We start from the raw sequence: 17,924 nt of genomic DNA, 5'->3' as shown, positions 1-17,924 counted from the left end.
GAAAAGCACTGAAAACAGAGGGGGGGGGCGGGAGAGGCAAGGAAACCAGACTTTGTCCATATGTCTAACCAAGTGGGCCCACGTAGCTCAGTCGGTAGAGCATCAGACTTTTAATCTGAGGGTCCAGGGTTCAAGTCCCTGTGTGGGTGGGGCAGCCATTTTTCGACTGGAGAGTGACAGAAGGCTGAAATATTGCAGACTATTTTGAAGTTCAAGGGGACGTGCTGAATACTATGCCCAATGGAGGGGAAGAATCCAGCCGAGGGAGACCTTTTCTTGAGGGATAGGGTGCTAGGGTGCATACCTGAGCCGTATCCGGGAGAAGCACAGAGGATCTCGGAAGGGATTGTTGAGCTTCATACTCAGAGTGGATGGGCAGACAGGATAGGCCTTTTGGATTTGATCTGCCCCATCCCACCACCACCCCTCTTGTAGATGTTGACCGTTGATGGCAGATAAACGCCAAACGGCCCATGCAGTCTGCCCATCCTCTCCCCGAGAGATCCCACTTTCTGGAATTCAGTCACAGTCTTTCTCTCCACACATCTTACTCCTGAGCCTACCACCTCCTAACTTCATCCTATTCCGGAGCTTCATTTCATATGAAAGAGACACGCCTCATGCGCATTAATGCCGCGAAGGTATTGAAACAGCTCTCTGATTTCTCCCCTCTCCCGCCTTGAGATGTGACCTCATTTTCCCAGAGCAGACAGGAGACAGGAGGTACAAATGAGCAGCGGAGACGATGGTTGAAGTACATAGTGCGAAGAGCAAACTGCCATAGCACTACGTGCCTGCCAGGGTATTTGGTTTAATGGGTTTTCAGAGAGAAAACCGCTGCTGCAAAAAGTTCTGTGAGCTAACCCGTGTGCTTCCTTACAAATACCCTCACGCTAGCTCAGAGTTGAATCATAGCAAATCCTGACCACAAGACCGCCGCTTGTGACCTCCCAACAGCAGCAGGTGCCCTTTGGGAGGCTGACACAAGCCGCTCAGCTGCTCTATGGAGCTCTGCTCGCTTTTAAGGAGCAAGGATAGACCACAGCTAGGGCTAAAAACACAGGTGAGAGGAGGCCCCAAAGCTGTAAATAAACTGAGCTCCTTCAATAGCTCAGTTGGTAGAGCAGAGGACTGTAGAGAAGATGAAGAAATCCATAGGTCGCTGGTTCAACTCCGGCTCGAAGGATGCTAATTTTGCTGAGGTTCCTTCCTTCCACATAGCTCCTTTAGGCGACAGTTCAGCTAACATCGCGTTCAATTGTAACAGAGCCTCAGTTTGTCAGGATGGCCGAGCGGTCTAAGGCGCTGCGTTCAGGTCGCAGTCTCCCATGGAGGCGTGGGTTCAAATCCCACTCCTGATAAGCACAGAGGTTGTTTATTTTTTTTTTTTCTTCTTCTTCTCCATACAAGGTTCCTGGGCCAACAACTGAGAAGCCGGCTCAGCTTACGCTTTTCTGAGCTGGTGCCAGCCGTCATCTCTCTCTTTCTTTCCGGCTCTTCGTGGTCATTCGGCACCAGAGTCACTCATCCAGTTAGCTCAAAATAAGCTTTTACATCTTTACTCCTGCAAAAGTTCCGGGAGCTATCGCTCCCAGTTGAATCATTTTCCATTCTTGAGGAGTGGTGAACAGGTAACAGGTCTGTTTCCTTGGTGGTGGGCCCGACGCAAGCCATTGCGACTTCACCTGCCTAGATGGTTTTACCGAGATGGGCGGTATGAAACTTAGATGGCAGTGACGTCTCAGCAAAACCACATTTGAGGACAGAATGTAAGTGTCACGAACAGCCTACCCTGAGAGAGGGAGATGGCTTCCCTGGCTGGGAATCGAACCCGGGCCTTGGCAGTGAGAGCACCAAATCCTGACCACTAGACCACCAGGGATTGCTTGGTGTTTTATGACATTCTCTGACAACGATGTTCCGATGGCGGGACACTGACCTCCCAATAGCAGCAGCTGACACAACCCGCTCAGTTGCTCTATGCAGCTCTACTCGCTTTTAAGGAGCAAGGACTGATATCACAGACAGGGCTAAAAATACAGGGGATAGGAGGAGGCATCAAAGACAGAGCAAGAAATCCTTAGGCCGCTGGTTCAATTCCGGCTCGAAGGATGCTGATTTTGCTGAAGTTCCTCTCACACAGCGGTCAGTTCAGCGGGTTCCCTAGTAGGCGAGCCACAGTTTGTCAGGATGGCCGAGCGGTCTAAGGCGCTGCGTTTAGGTCGCAGTCTCCCATGGAGGCGTGGGTTCAAATCCCACTCCTAATAAGCCAGAGGCCCTTATTTTATTATTTTTTTTTCCATTCAAGGTTCCATGGTCTGACAGTTGAGAAGCACGCTCAGCTTACGTTTCTCTGAGCTGGTGAGTGTCTTGCCACCCATTCTCTCTCTTTTTTTCCGGCTCTTCGTGGTCATTGGGCACCACAGTCAAACTCATCCAGTTAACTCAAAAGAAGCTTTTACATCTTTACTAGCCTGGGAAAAGCACTGAAAACAGAGGGGGGGCGGGAGAGGCAAGGAAACCAGACTTTGTCCATATGTCTAACCAAGTGGGCCCACGTAGCTCAGTCGGTAGAGCATCAGACTTTTAATCTGAGGGTCCAGGGTTCAAGTCCCTATGTGGGTGGGGCAGCCATTTTTCGACTGGAGAGTGACAGAAGGCTGAAATATTGCAGAGTATTTTGAAGTTCAAGGGGACGTGCTGAATACTATGCCCAATGGAGGGGAAGAATCCAGCCGAGGGAGACCTTTTCTTGAGGGATAGGGTGCTAGGGTGCATACCTGAGCCGTATCCGGGAGAAGCACAGAGGATCTCGGAAGGGATTGTTGAGCTTCATACTCAGAGTGGATGGGCAGACAGGATAGGCCTTTTGGATTTGATCTGCCCCATCCCACCACCACCCCTCTTGTAGATGTTGACCGTTGATGGCAGATAAACGCCAAACGGCCCATGCAGTCTGCCCATCCTCTCCCCGAGAGATCCCACTTTCTGGAATTCAGTCACAGTCTTTCTCTCCACACATCTTACTCCTGAGCCTACCACCTCCTAACTTCATCCTATTCCGGAGCTTCATTTCATATGAAAGAGACACGCCTCATGCGCATTAATGCCGCGAAGGTATTGAAACAGCTCTCTGATTTCTCCCCTCTCCCGCCTTGAGATGTGACCTCATTTTCCCAGAGCAGACAGGAGACAGGAGGTACAAATGAGCAGCGGAGACGATGGTTGAAGTACATAGTGCGAAGAGCAAACTGCCATAGCACTACGTGCCTGCCAGGGTATTTGGTTTAATGGGTTTTCAGAGAGAAAACCGCTGCTGCAAAAAGTTCTGTGAGCTAACCCGTGTGCTTCCTTACAAATACCCTCACGCTAGCTCAGAGTTGAATCATACCAAATCCTGACCACAAGACCGCCGCTTGTGACCTCCCAACAGCAGCAGGTGCCCTTTGGGAGGCTGACACAAGCCGCTCAGCTGCTCTATGGAGCTCTGCTCGCTTTTAAGGAGCAAGGATAGACCACAGCTAGGGCTAAAAACACAGGTGAGAGGAGGCCCCAAAGCTGTAAATAACCTGAGCTCCTTCGTCAGCTCAGTTGGTAGAGCGGAGGACTGTAGAGAAGATGAAGAAATCCTTAGGTCGCTGGTTTAACTCCGGCTCGAAGGATGCTAATTTTGCTGAGGTTCCTTCCTTTCACAGAGCTCCTTTAGGCGACAGTTCAGCTAACATCGCGTTCAATTGTAACAGAGCCACAGTTTGTCAGGATGGCCGAGCGGTCTAAGGCGCTGCGTTCAGGTCGCAGTCTCCCATGGAGGCGTGGGTTCAAATCCCACTCCTGATAAGCCTGGAGGTTGTTTATTTTTTTTTTTCTTCTTCTTCTCCATACAAGGTTCCTGGGCCAACAACTGAGAAGCCGGCTCAGCTTACGCTTTTCTGAGCTGGTGCCAGCCGTCATCTCTCTCTTTCTTTCCGGCTCTTCGTGGTCATTCGGCACCAGAGTCACTCATCCAGTTAGCTCAAAATAAGCTTTTACATCTTTACTCCTGCAAAAGTTCCGGGAGCTATCGCTCCCAGTTGAATCATTTTCCATTCTTGAGGAGTGGTGAACAGGTAACAGGTCTGTTTCCTTGGTGGTGGGCCCGACGCAAGCCATTGCGACTTCACCTGCCTAGATGGTTTTACCGAGATGGGCGGTATGAAACTTAGATGGCAGTGACGTCTCAGCAAAACCACATTTGAGGACAGAATGTAAGCGTCACGAACAGCCTACCCTGAGAGAGGGAGATGGCTTCCCTGGCCGGGAATCGAACCCGGGCCTTGGCGGTGAGAGCACCAAATCCTGACCACTAGACCACCAGGGATTGCTTGGTGTTTTATGACATTCTCTGACAACGATGTTCCGATGGCGGGACACTGACCTCCCAATAGCAGCAGCTGACACAACCCGCTCAGTTGCTCTATGCAGCTCTACTCGCTTTTAAGGAGCAAGGACTGATATCACAGACAGGGCTAAAAATACAGGGGATAGGAGGAGGCATCAAAGGCAGAGCAAGAAATCCTTAGGCCGCTGGTTCAATTCCGGCTCGAAGGATGCTGATTTTGCTGAAGTTCCTCTCACACAGCGGTCAGTTCAGCGGGTTCCCTAGTAGGCGAGCCACAGTTAGTCAGGATGGCCGAGCGGTCTAAGGCGCTGCGTTTAGGTCGCAGTCTCCCATGGAGGCGTGGGTTCAAATCCCACTCCTGATAAGCCAGAGGCCCTTATTTTATTATTTTTTTTCCATTCAAGGTTCCATGGTCTGACAGTTGAGAAGCACGCTCAGCTTACGTTTCTCTGAGCTGGTGAGTGTCTTGCCACCAATTCTCTCTCTTTTTTTCCGGCTCTTCGTGGTCATTGGGCACCACAGTCAAACTCATCCAGTTAACTCAAAAGAAGCTTTTACATCTTTACTAGCCTGGGAAAAGCACTGAAAACAGAGGGGGGGGCGGGAGAGGCAAGGAAACCAGACTTTGTCCATATGTCTAACCAAGTGGGCCCACGTAGCTCAGTCGGTAGAGCATCAGACTTTTAATCTGAGGGTCCAGGGTTCAAGTCCCTGTGTGGGTGGGGCAGCCATTTTTCGACTGGAGAGTGACAGAAGGCTGAAATATTGCAGACTATTTTGAAGTTCAAGGGGACGTGCTGAATACTATGCCCAATGGAGGGGAAGAATCCAGCCGAGGGAGACCTTTTCTTGAGGGATAGGGTGCTAGGGTGCATACCTGAGCCGTATCCGGGAGAAGCACAGAGGATCTCGGAAGGGATTGTTGAGCTTCATACTCAGAGTGGATGGGCAGACAGGATAGGCCTTTTGGATTTGATCTGCCCCATCCCACCACCACCCCTCTTGTAGATGTTGACCGTTGATGGCAGATAAACGCCAAACGGCCCATGCAGTCTGCCCATCCTCTCCCCGAGAGATCCCACTTTCTGGAATTCAGTCACAGTCTTTCTCTCCACACATCTTACTCCTGAGCCTACCACCTCCTAACTTCATCCTATTCCGGAGCTTCATTTCATATGAAAGAGACACGCCTCATGCGCATTAATGCCGCGAAGGTATTGAAACAGCTCTCTGATTTCTCCCCTCTCCCGCCTTGAGATGTGACCTCATTTTCCCAGAGCAGACAGGAGACAGGAGGTACAAATGAGCAGCGGAGACGATGGTTGAAGTACATAGTGCGAAGAGCAAACTGCCATAGCACTACGTGCCTGCCAGGGTATTTGGTTTAATGGGTTTTCAGAGAGAAAACCGCTGCTGCAAAAAGTTCTGTGAGCTAACCCGTGTGCTTCCTTACAAATACCCTCACGCTAGCTCAGAGTTGAATCATACCAAATCCTGACCACAAGACCGCCGCTTGTGACCTCCCAACAGCAGCAGGTGCCCTTTGGGAGGCTGACACAAGCCGCTCAGCTGCTCTATGGAGCTCTGCTCGCTTTTAAGGAGCAAGGATAGACCACAGCTAGGGCTAAAAACACAGGTGAGAGGAGGCCCCAAAGCTGTAAATAACCTGAGCTCCTTCGACAGCTCAGTTGGTAGAGCGGAGGACTGTAGAGAAGATGAAGAAATCCTTAGGTCGCTGGTTTAACTCCGGCTCGAAGGATGCTAATTTTGCTGAGGTTCCTTCCTTTCACAGAGCTCCTTTAGGCGACAGTTCAGCTAACATCGCGTTCAATTGTAACAGAGCCACAGTTTGTCAGGATGGCCGAGCGGTCTAAGGCGCTGCGTTCAGGTCGCAGTCTCCCATGGAGGCGTGGGTTCAAATCCCACTCCTGATAAGCACAGAGGTTGTTTATTTTTTTTTTTCTTCTTCTTCTCCATACAAGGTTCCTGGGCCAACAACTGAGAAGCCGGCTCAGCTTACGCTTTTCTGAGCTGGTGCCAGCCGTCATCTCTCTCTTTCTTTCCGGCTCTTCGTGGTCATTCGGCACCAGAGTCACTCATCCAGTTAGCTCAAAATAAGCTTTTACATCTTTACTCCTGCAAAAGTTCCGGGAGCTATCGCTCCCAGTTGAATCATTTTCCATTCTTGAGGAGTGGTGAACAGGTAACAGGTCTGTTTCCTTGGTGGTGGGCCCGACGCAAGCCATTGCGACTTCACCTGACTAGATGGTTTTACCGAGATGGGCGGTATGAAACTTAGATGGCAGTGACGTCTCAGCAAAACCACATTTGAGGACAGAATGTAAGCGTCACGAACAGCCTACCCTGAGAGAGGAAGATGGCTTCCCTGGCCGGGAATCGAACCCGGGCCTTGGCGGTGAGAGCACCAAATCCTGACCACTAGACCACCAGGGATTGCTTGGTGTTTTATGACATTCTCTGACAACGATGTTCCGATGGCGGGACACTGACCTCCCAATAGCAGCAGCTGACACAACCCGCTCAGTTGCTCTATGCAGCTCTACTCGCTTTTAAGGAGCAAGGACTGATATCACAGACAGGGCTAAAAATACAGGGGATAGGAGGAGGCATCAAAGGCAGAGCAAGAAATCCTTAGGCCGCCGGTTCAATTCCGGCTCGAAGGATGCTGATTTTGCTGAAGTTCCTCTCACACAGCGGTCAGTTCAGCGGGTTCCCTAGCAGGCGAGCCACAGTTTGGCAGGATGGCCTAGCGGTCTAAGGCGCTGCGTTTAGGTCGCAGTCTCCCATGGAGGCGTGGGTTCAAATCCCACTCCTGATAAGCCAGAGGCCCTTATTTTATTTTTTTTTTTCCATTCAAGGTTCCATGGTCTGACAGTTGAGAAGCACGCTCAGCTTACGTTTCTCTGAGCTGGTGAGTGTCTTGCCACCCATTCTCTCTCTTTTTTTCCGGCTCTTCGTGGTCATTGGGCACCACAGTCAAACTCATCCAGTTAACTCAAAAGAAGCTTTTACATCTTTACTAGCCTGGGAAAAGCACTGAAAACAGAGGGGGGGCGGGAGAGGCAAGGAAACCAGACTTTGACCACATATCTAACCAAGTGGGCCCACGTAGCTCAGTCGGTAGAGCATCAGACTTTTAATCTGAGGGTCCAGGGTTCAAGTCCCTGTGTGGGTGGGACAGCCATTTTTCGACTGGAGAGTGACAGAAGGCTGAAATATTGGAGACTATTTTGAAGTTCAAGGGGACGTGCTGAATACTATGCCCAATGGAGGGGAAGAATCCAGCCGAGGGAGACCTTTTCTTGAGGGATAGGGTGCTAGGGTGCATACCTGAGCCGTATCCGGGAGAAGCACAGAGGATCTGGGAAGGGATTGTTGAGCTTCATACTCAGAGTGGATGGGCAGACAGGATAGGCCTTTTGGATTTGATCTGCCCCATCCCACCACCACCCCTCTTGTAGATGTTGACCGTTGATGGCAGATAAACGCCAAACGGCCCATGCAGTCTGCCCATCCTCTCCCCGAGAGATCCCACTTTCTGGAATTCAGTCACAGTCTTTCTCTCCACACATCTTACTCCTGAGCCTACCACCTCCTAACTTCATCCTATTCCGGAGCTTCATTTCATATGAAAGAGACACGCCTCATGCGCATTAATGTCGCGAAGGTATTGAAACAGCTCTCTGATTTCTCCCCTCTCCCGCCTTGAGATGTGACCTCATTTTCCCAGAGCAGACAGGAGACAGGAGGTACAAATGAGCAGCGGAGACGATGGTTGAAGTACATAGTGCGAAGAGCAAACTGCCATAGCACTACGTGCCTGCCAGGGTATTTGGTTTAATGGGTTTTCAGAGAGAAAACCGCTGCTGCAAAAAGTTCTGTGAGCTAACCCGTGTGCTTCCTTACAAATACCCTCACGCTAGCTCAGAGTTGAATCATACCAAATCCTGACCACAAGACCGCCGCTTGTGACCTCCCAACAGCAGCAGGTGCCCTTTGGGAGGCTGACACAAGCCGCTCAGCTGCTCTATGGAGCTCTGCTCGCTTTTAAGGAGCAAGGATAGACCACAGCTAGGGCTAAAAACACAGGTGAGAGGAGGCCCCAAAGCTGTAAATAACCTGAGCTCCTTCGATAGCTCAGTTGGTAGAGCGGAGGACTGTAGAGAAGATGAAGAAATTCTTAGGTCGCTAGTTCAACTCCGGCTCGAAGGATGCTAATTTTGCTGAGGTTCCTTCCTTTCACAGAGCTCCTTTAGGCGACAGTTCAGCTAACATCGCGTTCAATTGTAACAGAGCCTCAGGATGGCCGAGCGGTCTGAGGCGCTGCGTTTAGGTCGCAGTCTCCCATGGAGGCGTGGGTTCAAATCCCACTCCTGATAAGCCTGGAGGCTGTTTTTTTTTTTTCTTCTTCTTCTTCTCCATACAAGGTTCCTGGGCCAACAACTGAGAAGCCGGCTCAGCTTACGCTTTTCTGAGCTGGTGCCAGCCGTCATCTCTCTCTTTCTTTCCGGCTCTTCGTGGTCATTCGGCACCAGAGTCACTCATCCAGTTAGCTCAAAATAAGCTTTTACATCTTTACTCCTGCAAAAGTTCCGGGAGCTATCGCTCCCAGTTGAATCATTTTCCATTCTTGAGGAGTGGTGAACAGGTAACAGGTCTGTTTCCTTGGTGGTGGGCCCGACGCAAGCCATTGCGACTTCACCTGCCTAGATGGTTTTACCGAGATGGGCGGTATGAAACTTAGATGGCAGTGACGTCTCAGCAAAACCACATTTGAGGACAGAATGTAAGCGTCACGAACAGCCTACCCTGAGAGAGGGAGATGGCTTCCCTGGCTGGGAATCGAACCCGGGCCTTGGCGGTGAGAGCACCAAATCCTGACCACCAGACCACCAGGGATTGCTTGGTGTTTTATGACATTCTCTGACAACGATGTTCCGATGGCGGGACACTGACCTCCCAATAGCAGCAGCTGACACAACCCGCTCAGTTGCTCTATGCAGCTCTACTCGCTTTTAAGGAGCAAGGACTGATATCACAGACAGGGCTAAAAATACAGGGGATAGGAGGAGGCATCAAAGGCAGAGCAAGAAATCCTTAGGCCGCTGGTTCAATTCCGGCTCGAAGGATGCTGATTTTGCTGAAGTTCCTCTCACACAGCGGTCAGTTCAGCGGGTTCCCTAGTAGGCGAGCCACAGTTTGTCAGGATGGCCGAACGGTCTAAGGCGCTGCGTTTAGGTCGCAGTCTCCCATGGAGGCGTGGTTTCAAATCCCACTCCTGATAAGCCAGAGGCCCTTATTTTATTTTATTTTTTTCCATTCAAGGTTCCATGGTCTGACAGTTGAGAAGCACGCTCAGCTTACGTTTCTCTGAGCTGGTGAGTGTCTTGCCACCCATTCTCTCTCTTTTTTTCCGGCTCTTCGTGGTCATTGGGCACCACAGTCAAACTCATCCAGTTAACTCAAAAGAACTTTTACATCTTTACTAGCCTGGGAAAAGCACTGAAAACAGAGGGGGGCGGCAGAGGCAAGTAAACCAGACTTTGTCCACATGTCTAACCAAGTGGGCCCACGTAGCTCAGTCGGTAGAGTATCAGACTTTTAATCTGAGGGTCCAGGGTTCAAGTCACTGTGTGGGTGGGGCAGCCATTTTTCGACTGGAGAGTGACAGAAGGCTGAAATATTGGAGACTATTTTGAAGTTCAAGGGGACGTGCTGAATACTATGCCCAATGGAGGGGAAGAATCCAGCCGAGGAAGACCTTTTCTTGAGGGATAGGGTGCTAGGGTGCATACCTGAGCCGTATCCGGGAGAAGCACAGAGGATCTCGGAAGGGATAGTTGAGCTTCATACTCAGAGTGGATGGGCAGACAGGATAGGCCTTTTGGATTTGATCTGCCCCATCCCACCACCACTCCTCTTGTAGATGTTGACCGTTGATGGCAGATAAACGCCAAACGGCCCATGCAGTCTGCCCATCCTCTCCCCGAGAGATCCCACTTTCTGGAATTCAGTCACAGTCTTTCTCTCCACACATCTTACTCCTGAGCCTACCACCTCCTAACTTCATGCTATTCCGGAGCTTCATTTCATATGAAAGAGACACGCCTCATGCGCATTAATGCCGCGAAGGTATTGAAACAGCTCTCTGATTTCTCCCCTCTCCCGCCTTGAGATGTGACCTCATTTTCCCAGAGCAGACAGGAGACAGGAGGTACAAATGAGCAGCGGAGACGATGGTTGAAGTACATAGTGCGAAGAGCAAACTGCCATAGCACTACGTGCCTGCCAGGGTATTTGGTTTAATGGGTTTTCAGAGAGAAAACCGCTGCTGCAAAAAGTTCTGTGAGCTAACCCGTGTGCTTCCTTACAAATACCCTCACGCTAGCTCAGAGTTGAATCATACCAAATCCTGACCACAAGACCGCCGCTTGTGACCTCCCAACAGCAGCAGGTGCCCTTTGGGAGGCTGACACAAGCCGCTCAGCTGCTCTATGGAGCTCTGCTCGCTTTTAAGGAGCAAGGATAGACCACAGCTAGGGCTAAAAACACAGGTGAGAGGAGGCCCCAAAGCTGTAAATAACCCGAGCTCCTTCGATAGCTCAGTTGGTAGAGCGGAGGACTGTAGAGAAGATGAAGAAATCCTTAGGTCGCTGGTTCAACTCCGGCTCGAAGGATGCTAATTTTGCTGAGGTTCCTTCCTTTCACAGAGCTCCTTTAGGCGACAGTTCAGCTAACATCGCGTTCAATTGTAACAGCGCCTCAGGATTGCCGAGCGGTCTAAGGCGCTGCGTTCAGGTCGCAGTCTCCCATGGAGGCGTGGGTTCAAATCCCACTCTTGATAAGCCTGGAGGTTGTTTATTTTTTTTTTCTTCTTCTTCTCCATACAAGGTTCCTGGGCCAACAACTGAGAAGCCGGCTCAGCTTACGCTTTTCTGAGCTGGTGCCAGCCGTCATCTCTCTCTTTCTTTCCGGCTCTTCGTGGTCATTCGGCACCAGAGTCACTCATCCAGTTAGCTCAAAATAAGCTTATACATCTTTACTCCTGCAAAAGTTCCGGGAGCTATCGCTCTGAGTTGAATCATTTTCCATTCTTGAGGAGTGGTGAACAGGTAACAGGTCTGTTTCCTTGGTGGTGGGCCCGACGCAAGCCATTGCGACTTCACCTGCCTAGATGGTTTTACCGAGATGGGCGGTATGAAACTTAGATGGCAGTGACGTCTCAGCAAAACCACATTTGAGGACAGAATGTAAGCGTCACGAACAGCCTACCCTGAGAGAGGGAGATGGCTTCCCTGGCCTGGAATCGAACCCGGGCCTTGGAGGTGAGAGCACCAAATCCTGACCACTAGACCACCAGGGATTGCTTGGTGTTTTATGACATTCTCTGACAACGATGTTCCGATGGCGGGACACTGACCTCCCAATAGCAGCAGCTGACACAACCCGCTCAGTTGCTCTATGCAGCTCTACTCGCTTTTAAGGAGCAAGGACTGATATCACAGACAGGGCTAAAAATACAGGGGATAGGAGGAGGCATCAAAGGCAGAGCAAGAAATCCTTAGGCCGCTGGTTCAATTCCGGCTCGAAGGATGCTGATTTTGCTGAAGTTCCTCTCACACAGCGGTCAGTTCAGCGGGTTCCCTAGTAGGCGAGCCACAGTTTGTCAGGATGGCCGAGCGGTCTAAGGTGCTGCGTTTAGGTCGCAGTCTCCAATGGATGCGTGGGTTCAAATCCCACTCCTGATAAGCCAGAGGCCCTTATTTTATTTTATTTTTTTCCATTCAAGGTTCCATGGTCTGACAGTTGAGAAGCACGCTCAGCTTACGTTTCTCTGAGCTGGTGAGTGTCTTGCCACCCATTCTCTCTCTTTTTTTCCGGCTCTTCGTGGTCATTGGGCACCACAGTCAAACTCATCCAGTTAACTCAAAAGAAGCTTTTACATCTTTACTAGCCTGGGAAAAGCACTGAAAACAGAGGGGGGCGGGAGAGGCAAGGAAAACAGACTTTGTCCACATGTCTAACCAAGTGGGCCCACGTAGCTCAGTCGGTAGAGCATCAGACTTTTAATCTGAGGGTCCAGGGTTCAAGTCCCTGTGTGGGTGGGGCAGCCATTTTTCGACTGGAGAGTGACAGAAGGCTGAAATATTGGAGACTGTTTTGAAGTTCAAGGGGACGTGCTGAAAACAATGCCTAATGGAGGGGAAGAATCCAGCCGAGAGAGACCTTTTCTTGAGGGATAGGGTGCTAGGGTGCATACCTGAGCCGTATCTGGGAGAAGCACAGAGGATCTCGGAAGGGATTGTTGAGCTTCGTAGTCAGAGTGGATGGGCAGACAGGATAGGCCTTTTGGATTTGATCTGGCCCATCCCACCACCACCACTCTTGTAGATGTTGACCGTTGATGGCAGATAAACGCCAAACGGCCAATGCAGTGTGCCCATCCTCTCCCCGAGAGATCCCACTTTCTGGAATTCAGTCACAGTCTTTCTCTCCACACATCTTACTCCTGAGCCTACCACCTCCTAACGTCTTCCTATTCCGGAGCTTCTTTTCATATGAAAGAGACACGCCTCATGCGCATTAATGCCGCGAATGATTTCTCCCCTCTCCCGCCTTGAGATGTGACCTCATTTTCCCAGAGCAGACAGGAGACAGGAGGTACAAATGAGCAGCGGAGACGATGGTTGAAGTACATAGTGCGAGGAGCAAACTGCCATCGCACTACAGGGTATTTGGTTTAATGGGTTTTCAGAGAGAAAACCGCTGCTGCAAAAAGTTCTGTGAGCTAACCCGTGTGCTTCCTTACAAATACCCTCACGCTGGCTCAGAGTTGAATCATACCAAATCCTGACCACAAGACCGCCGCTTGTGACCTCCCAACAGCAGCAGGTGCCCTTTGGGAGGCTGACACAAGCCGCTCAGCTGCTCTATGGAGCTCTGCTCACTTTTAAGGAGCAAAGATAGACCACAACTAGGGCTAAAAACACAGGTGAGAGGAGGCCCCAAGGCTACAAATAACCTGAGCTCCTTCGATAGCTCAGTTGGTAGAGCGGAGGACTGTAGAGAAGATGAAGAAATCCTTAGGTCGCTGGTTCAACTACGGCTCGAAGGATGCTAATTTTGCTGAGGTTCCTTCCTTTCACAGAGCTCCTTTAGGCGACAGTTCAGCTAACATCGCGTTCAATTGTAACAGAGCCACAGTTTGTTAAGATGGCCGAATGGTCTAAGGCACTGCGTTCAGGTCGCAGTCTCCCATGGAGGCGTGGGTTCAAATCCCTCTCCTGATAAGCCCGGAGGTTGGTTTTTTTTTTTCTTCTTCTTCTCCATACAAGGTTCCTGGGCCAACAACTGAGAAGCCGGCTCAGCTTACGCTTTTCTGAGCTGGTGCCAGCCGTCATCTCTCTCTTTCTTTCCGGCTCTTCGTGGTCATTCGGCACCAGAGTCAACTCATCCTGTCATCACTAGATAGCCTAATGCCACACAAGTAGCGCTGTTACAAACATATTCTGAAGGTCAATGCTAAGGTTAACAAAGTTTCCTTCTCCAGAAGTAGATATTGACAAACCACTGGAAGAGATCCCAATCAACTACCTAGGAACAACACCCAAAAACCTGTGTGAACCAGTTAAGTGGAGTGGACTTACTGGGGGTGGAAATTGGTCCGGAGTTTGCTCAGCAGAATTTCCTAGACCACCTGTTCCTCTCAACACATTGATACATTGCACCACCACCACCACCACCACTAGGAACACCTTACCGAGTAGGCCAGCAATGCTTTATAAACTTTATAAAATACATTATTATATTTTCTTATAAAGCACATATTTTAACTGAACTCTCTGACATCCTCAGATTTGCTATTCACAAAAATAGAAGATAAGTTCCCGTTTCCTGCTGTCTCATGTCCCCGACCTATACAATATTTTTCTTCTGCAGACCCTTCAAAAGTCTGACCAAATCCTCGTTTCACTTGCATTATAACAGTATCGCAAAACTAATGCTGCCCGATTCAGGAAAAAAAAATTTTGATTCAATTCAGCCTATTGAATTGGTTTTTCGATTCGATTTTTCTGCTCAATTGGGTGTTTTTTTTCTAACATCCTGGTTTATTTTTTAGCTTTTTCACCCCCTTTGGCTTCTCCTAACCACATTGGCGCTGTGGTATAAATAAAATAAAGAAACAGAAAGGACTTTTTCTCTCTCCGTTAAATCCTAGCTCATGTTTGCAGTCTAACACCAGCTCTGGCAGGATACACATTTCAAATCTGACATATTGTAATCACAAAACAGAAAATGAAATTAGTTTTTCTACCTTTTGTTGTCTGGTCATTATTCAAATCTTGTTTGTCCCAGGCTGTCTTCTGATAACTTGCTTGCTAGGGTCTTGTTCTTTCTTCTTTCTCCTTGCCATCTCTGTCCTCCCCTTCCATTTCCCTTCCCTCCCCAGGAGATCTGGCACCTTTCCTTTTTTTCATCTCCCTTCACAGATCCACCTTTTCTTAACTACCCTCTCCCTCCTTCTCCACCACCCTAGGATCCACCAGCTCTCCCTTTCTGTTCCTTCCCTCCCTAAATTTCATTGTCCACCATCTCTTCTGTTTTTAGATCCATTATTTCTTCCCCCCTAGTCTGGCATATGCACGTCTCTTTAGACCCCCTCTTACCCTTCAGCTAATTACAACAGCCTGCAGAGAATCACCGGTAGCAATCCTAGCAGACTGCCATCAGTCTCTGCAGCACGTTCCCTCTGCCACAGTCCCACCCCTCCTCTGACATCAGGAGTAGGATCATGGCAGAGGGAATATGCTGCGGAGGATTACAGCAGCCTGCAATAATCACTGGCGATCCTCTCTGCAGGCTGCTGTAATTAGTTAAAGGTTAGACTGGGAGGCCAGGGGGAAGTCAGAGGATGCTACAAAGAGCACCTAAGCACTGCAGCACTTCCCGCTTGACCCGAGGGACCCCCTAAAGCAGGAGCAGCAGCAGCAGTGGATGGCCAGCAAGAGGCAGCGCTACTACTCCTGCTTTAGGAGACCTGGTCAAATCAGAAAGCCCAATTTTTTTATGAATCAATTCACCAGAGTGAATCAATGAATCAATTCGAATCACGAATTGGGCAGCACTAGTGTCCAGGCTGGGTGAGGTTTCCCATATTGAGTCAAATTAAGCCACAGACTCCACTCCATCAATTCCTTTAAGTTTTGGTTTCCCGGAAGCTGCTCGGCAGGTCATGGGAATAACGCTGCCGGATTGCTAGTCGGCATCATTTATGGTCAGAACTACAACAGTATTTGATCTTCAAATCTCTGACTTTTGTTCTTGATTAATGAAAACATTCTTGGCAAATGCTTTTGCCAGTCCAAGAATTTCAACTCTAGTGGCACAATACAAATGCCCCTGTCTGTCCATCTTAATCATGGCCTCAGTTCCAAAAACCAACAAAATAGAACCGGAGTACTATTCCATTATTCCTAGCTGAAGTATTAAAGCGACCAAGCCTGCTTTGTACACTCTAATTTTTTCAGAGTACCGTATTTTCACATAGATAACGCGCACCCGTGTAAAACGCGCACACGGGTATAGCGCGCAAAAAACACATATTTATGTACATAAATTTTTATATACCGCGCACACCCGTATACCGCGCATGCTGCCCGACTCTCCTTTCGCCCGCCCCGACTCTCCTCTGGAGACCCTGACTCTGTTTTCGCCCGCCCCGACTTTCCTTTCCTCCTTGAAGTCCTGTCCCTAACCTGAAAGCCTGATGCCCCCCCCGACATCTGATTCACCCCCCCGCAGGCCCGCTCGCACCCCCACCCCGAAGGACCGCTCGCACGCACCCGCACCCCCACCCTGAAGGACCGCTTGCACCCCCACCCCGAAGGAGTGCTCGCACTCCCACCCCGAAGGACCGCTCGCACCCCCACCCGAAGAACCGCTCGCACCCCCACAGCCTCACCCCCCTCCCCCATGGAGAAGCTGTCTACCTTGTTTCCGGATGCCAGCGAGCCCAGCTGTTTCCTCTGCCGGCGGTCCCGCCCCTTCTCTGAGCCCTGCTGTGCTGCTTTTTCTTCCGGCGGTCCCGCCCTTTCTCTGACATCAGAGAAAGGGCGGGACCGCCTGAAGAGGAAGCAGCGCAGCACAGGGCTCTGAGAAGGGGCAGGACCGCCGGCAGAGGAAGCAGTTGGGCTGGCATCCGGAAACAAGGTAGACAGCTTCTCCATGGGGGAGGGGGGAGGCTGTGGGGGTGCGAGCGGTCCTTCGGGTGGGGGTGCGAGCAGTCCTTCGGGGTGGGAGTGCGAGCGCTCCTTCCGGGTGATGAATCGGGCGTCGGGGGGGGGAAACTATGTAAAAAAAATTTTGTACAACGCGCTCACGCTTATAACGCGCAAGGGTATGCGCGGGTTGTAAAAACCACGTATAACGCGTGCGTTATATGCGAGAAAATACGGTAAACGCTTCAGACCCCGGGACACTCAGTCAAGAGCATAAAGGAGGCGCCGAGAGGCAGGGGTTGGGACAAGTGGTAGCTCAGCTCACAGCAGCTCAATCCCAAGATCCAACTACGAGCTTTGTAACTGCAGCAACTTTAATATATGCTATTGGAGCTAGAATTACTGCAACTACTGGCACCAATGGATCCTCAAAGGATTTAAAATGTACTCATTCCAATTACAGGGCCTTGAAACAGTCCTGTATTGTTATTGTTCATCACTACCTCCCCAAGTTGGGAGTGGGCAATTTGCATGCCTGCTGCCTTCCTTGGATGTGGTAGCCATTTCTCAGGCTCCCTTCTCCACAGTGGCGTACCAAGGGGGGGGGGACGGTCTGCCCCAGGTGCATGGCTTGGGGGGGTGCACAGCCTTCCAGGTCCTCCTGCCCTTCCTTTCCCCCGGCCGCGCCGCTACAATCCTACCTCCCCCCGCCGACAAGTCTTTCCAACACATCGGAGAGGACGTTACAGGCCAGCCAGGCAGTGATTGGATGGCCCGGAATGTCCTCTACTTCTTGTCGGCAGGGGGAGGTAAGATTGCAGGTGCAGATCAGGGAAAGGAAGGGGAGACGCGCTTTTGTTTTCCGCGGCAGGAAGGGCAGGATGTAGGCTGGCAGGCTGGCTTTGGGGGTGGCCAAAATATGGAAGGTAGTGGGGGGACATAAGAAGGAGGCACTAGGGGCACCATGGACAAGGGACGGAGGCAGGACATGGGAAGGAAGGAGGGAGGGAATAGAAAGGGACAATTGTTGGGCCTGAGTGCAGAAAGAAAGAAATGAAAGAAAGGATACACAGTCAATTAATAGATGTCCCCTTTTGATGAAAAAAATAAATGGTCACATTACCTCTGACTTATTTTCTCTGCAGCAGTCAGCAGCCATGCTGAGGTGCAGGAAGGTCCCACGCTGACTCGTCTGCCGGCTCTGCTCTAGAAGAAGTAAGTTACGTCGGAGGGGGACTTTGCCACAACTCCGTGCATCTTCCGGGTCCACCCCCTCCGACGTAACTTACTTCTTCTGGAGCAGAGTC

The 17,924-nt window shown here is 50.4% G+C and overlaps 26 non-coding genes across 26 annotated transcripts; 21 read left to right on the top strand and 5 right to left on the bottom strand.

Moving 5' to 3' along the window:
- The first annotated feature begins 76 nt into the window (after positions 1-76).
- Positions 77-149, top strand: TRNAK-UUU. Its single transcript has one exon. It is a non-coding gene; the product is annotated as a tRNA-Lys (tRNA).
- A 951-nt stretch (positions 150-1,100) lies between these two features.
- On the top strand, positions 1,101-1,186 carry TRNAY-GUA. The gene is given in 2 exon segments: positions 1,101-1,137; positions 1,151-1,186. It is a non-coding gene; the product is annotated as a tRNA-Tyr (tRNA).
- Positions 1,187-1,278: 92 nt separating this feature from the next.
- Positions 1,279-1,361, top strand: TRNAL-CAG. Its single transcript has one exon. It is a non-coding gene; the product is annotated as a tRNA-Leu (tRNA).
- A 449-nt stretch (positions 1,362-1,810) lies between these two features.
- On the bottom strand, positions 1,811-1,882 carry TRNAE-CUC. Its single transcript has one exon. It is a non-coding gene; the product is annotated as a tRNA-Glu (tRNA).
- Positions 1,883-2,184: 302 nt separating this feature from the next.
- On the top strand, positions 2,185-2,267 carry TRNAL-UAG. Its single transcript has one exon. It is a non-coding gene; the product is annotated as a tRNA-Leu (tRNA).
- A 285-nt stretch (positions 2,268-2,552) lies between these two features.
- TRNAK-UUU lies at positions 2,553-2,625 on the top strand. The gene has a single exon. It is a non-coding gene; the product is annotated as a tRNA-Lys (tRNA).
- Positions 2,626-3,754: 1,129 nt separating this feature from the next.
- Positions 3,755-3,837, top strand: TRNAL-CAG. The gene has a single exon. It is a non-coding gene; the product is annotated as a tRNA-Leu (tRNA).
- Positions 3,838-4,285: 448 nt separating this feature from the next.
- Positions 4,286-4,357, bottom strand: TRNAE-CUC. Its single transcript has one exon. It is a non-coding gene; the product is annotated as a tRNA-Glu (tRNA).
- A 302-nt stretch (positions 4,358-4,659) lies between these two features.
- On the top strand, positions 4,660-4,742 carry TRNAL-UAG. The gene has a single exon. It is a non-coding gene; the product is annotated as a tRNA-Leu (tRNA).
- Positions 4,743-5,027: 285 nt separating this feature from the next.
- On the top strand, positions 5,028-5,100 carry TRNAK-UUU. Its single transcript has one exon. It is a non-coding gene; the product is annotated as a tRNA-Lys (tRNA).
- Positions 5,101-6,051: 951 nt separating this feature from the next.
- Positions 6,052-6,137, top strand: TRNAY-GUA. Its single transcript is given in 2 exon segments — positions 6,052-6,088; positions 6,102-6,137. It is a non-coding gene; the product is annotated as a tRNA-Tyr (tRNA).
- Positions 6,138-6,229: 92 nt separating this feature from the next.
- TRNAL-CAG lies at positions 6,230-6,312 on the top strand. The gene has a single exon. It is a non-coding gene; the product is annotated as a tRNA-Leu (tRNA).
- Positions 6,313-6,760: 448 nt separating this feature from the next.
- TRNAE-CUC lies at positions 6,761-6,832 on the bottom strand. The gene has a single exon. It is a non-coding gene; the product is annotated as a tRNA-Glu (tRNA).
- Positions 6,833-7,134: 302 nt separating this feature from the next.
- On the top strand, positions 7,135-7,217 carry TRNAL-UAG. The gene has a single exon. It is a non-coding gene; the product is annotated as a tRNA-Leu (tRNA).
- Positions 7,218-7,501: 284 nt separating this feature from the next.
- TRNAK-UUU lies at positions 7,502-7,574 on the top strand. The gene has a single exon. It is a non-coding gene; the product is annotated as a tRNA-Lys (tRNA).
- A 951-nt stretch (positions 7,575-8,525) lies between these two features.
- TRNAY-GUA lies at positions 8,526-8,611 on the top strand. Its single transcript is given in 2 exon segments — positions 8,526-8,562; positions 8,576-8,611. It is a non-coding gene; the product is annotated as a tRNA-Tyr (tRNA).
- Positions 8,612-8,695: 84 nt separating this feature from the next.
- Positions 8,696-8,778, top strand: TRNAL-UAG. Its single transcript has one exon. It is a non-coding gene; the product is annotated as a tRNA-Leu (tRNA).
- A 448-nt stretch (positions 8,779-9,226) lies between these two features.
- On the bottom strand, positions 9,227-9,298 carry TRNAE-CUC. Its single transcript has one exon. It is a non-coding gene; the product is annotated as a tRNA-Glu (tRNA).
- A 302-nt stretch (positions 9,299-9,600) lies between these two features.
- TRNAL-UAG lies at positions 9,601-9,683 on the top strand. The gene has a single exon. It is a non-coding gene; the product is annotated as a tRNA-Leu (tRNA).
- Positions 9,684-9,966: 283 nt separating this feature from the next.
- Positions 9,967-10,039, top strand: TRNAK-UUU. The gene has a single exon. It is a non-coding gene; the product is annotated as a tRNA-Lys (tRNA).
- A 951-nt stretch (positions 10,040-10,990) lies between these two features.
- On the top strand, positions 10,991-11,076 carry TRNAY-GUA. The gene is given in 2 exon segments: positions 10,991-11,027; positions 11,041-11,076. It is a non-coding gene; the product is annotated as a tRNA-Tyr (tRNA).
- An 84-nt stretch (positions 11,077-11,160) lies between these two features.
- On the top strand, positions 11,161-11,243 carry TRNAL-CAG. Its single transcript has one exon. It is a non-coding gene; the product is annotated as a tRNA-Leu (tRNA).
- A 447-nt stretch (positions 11,244-11,690) lies between these two features.
- Positions 11,691-11,762, bottom strand: TRNAE-CUC. Its single transcript has one exon. It is a non-coding gene; the product is annotated as a tRNA-Glu (tRNA).
- A 302-nt stretch (positions 11,763-12,064) lies between these two features.
- On the top strand, positions 12,065-12,147 carry TRNAL-UAG. The gene has a single exon. It is a non-coding gene; the product is annotated as a tRNA-Leu (tRNA).
- Positions 12,148-12,431: 284 nt separating this feature from the next.
- On the top strand, positions 12,432-12,504 carry TRNAK-UUU. The gene has a single exon. It is a non-coding gene; the product is annotated as a tRNA-Lys (tRNA).
- Positions 12,505-13,428: 924 nt separating this feature from the next.
- Positions 13,429-13,514, top strand: TRNAY-GUA. The gene is given in 2 exon segments: positions 13,429-13,465; positions 13,479-13,514. It is a non-coding gene; the product is annotated as a tRNA-Tyr (tRNA).
- Positions 13,515-17,924: the final 4,410 nt, after the last annotated feature.

The sequence above is a fragment of the Geotrypetes seraphini genome, chromosome 3, assembly GCF_902459505.1.
Source record: "Geotrypetes seraphini chromosome 3, aGeoSer1.1, whole genome shotgun sequence".
Lineage (NCBI taxonomy): Eukaryota > Metazoa > Chordata > Amphibia > Gymnophiona > Dermophiidae > Geotrypetes > Geotrypetes seraphini.
This window is presented reverse-complemented; position numbering and strand designations above follow the sequence as displayed.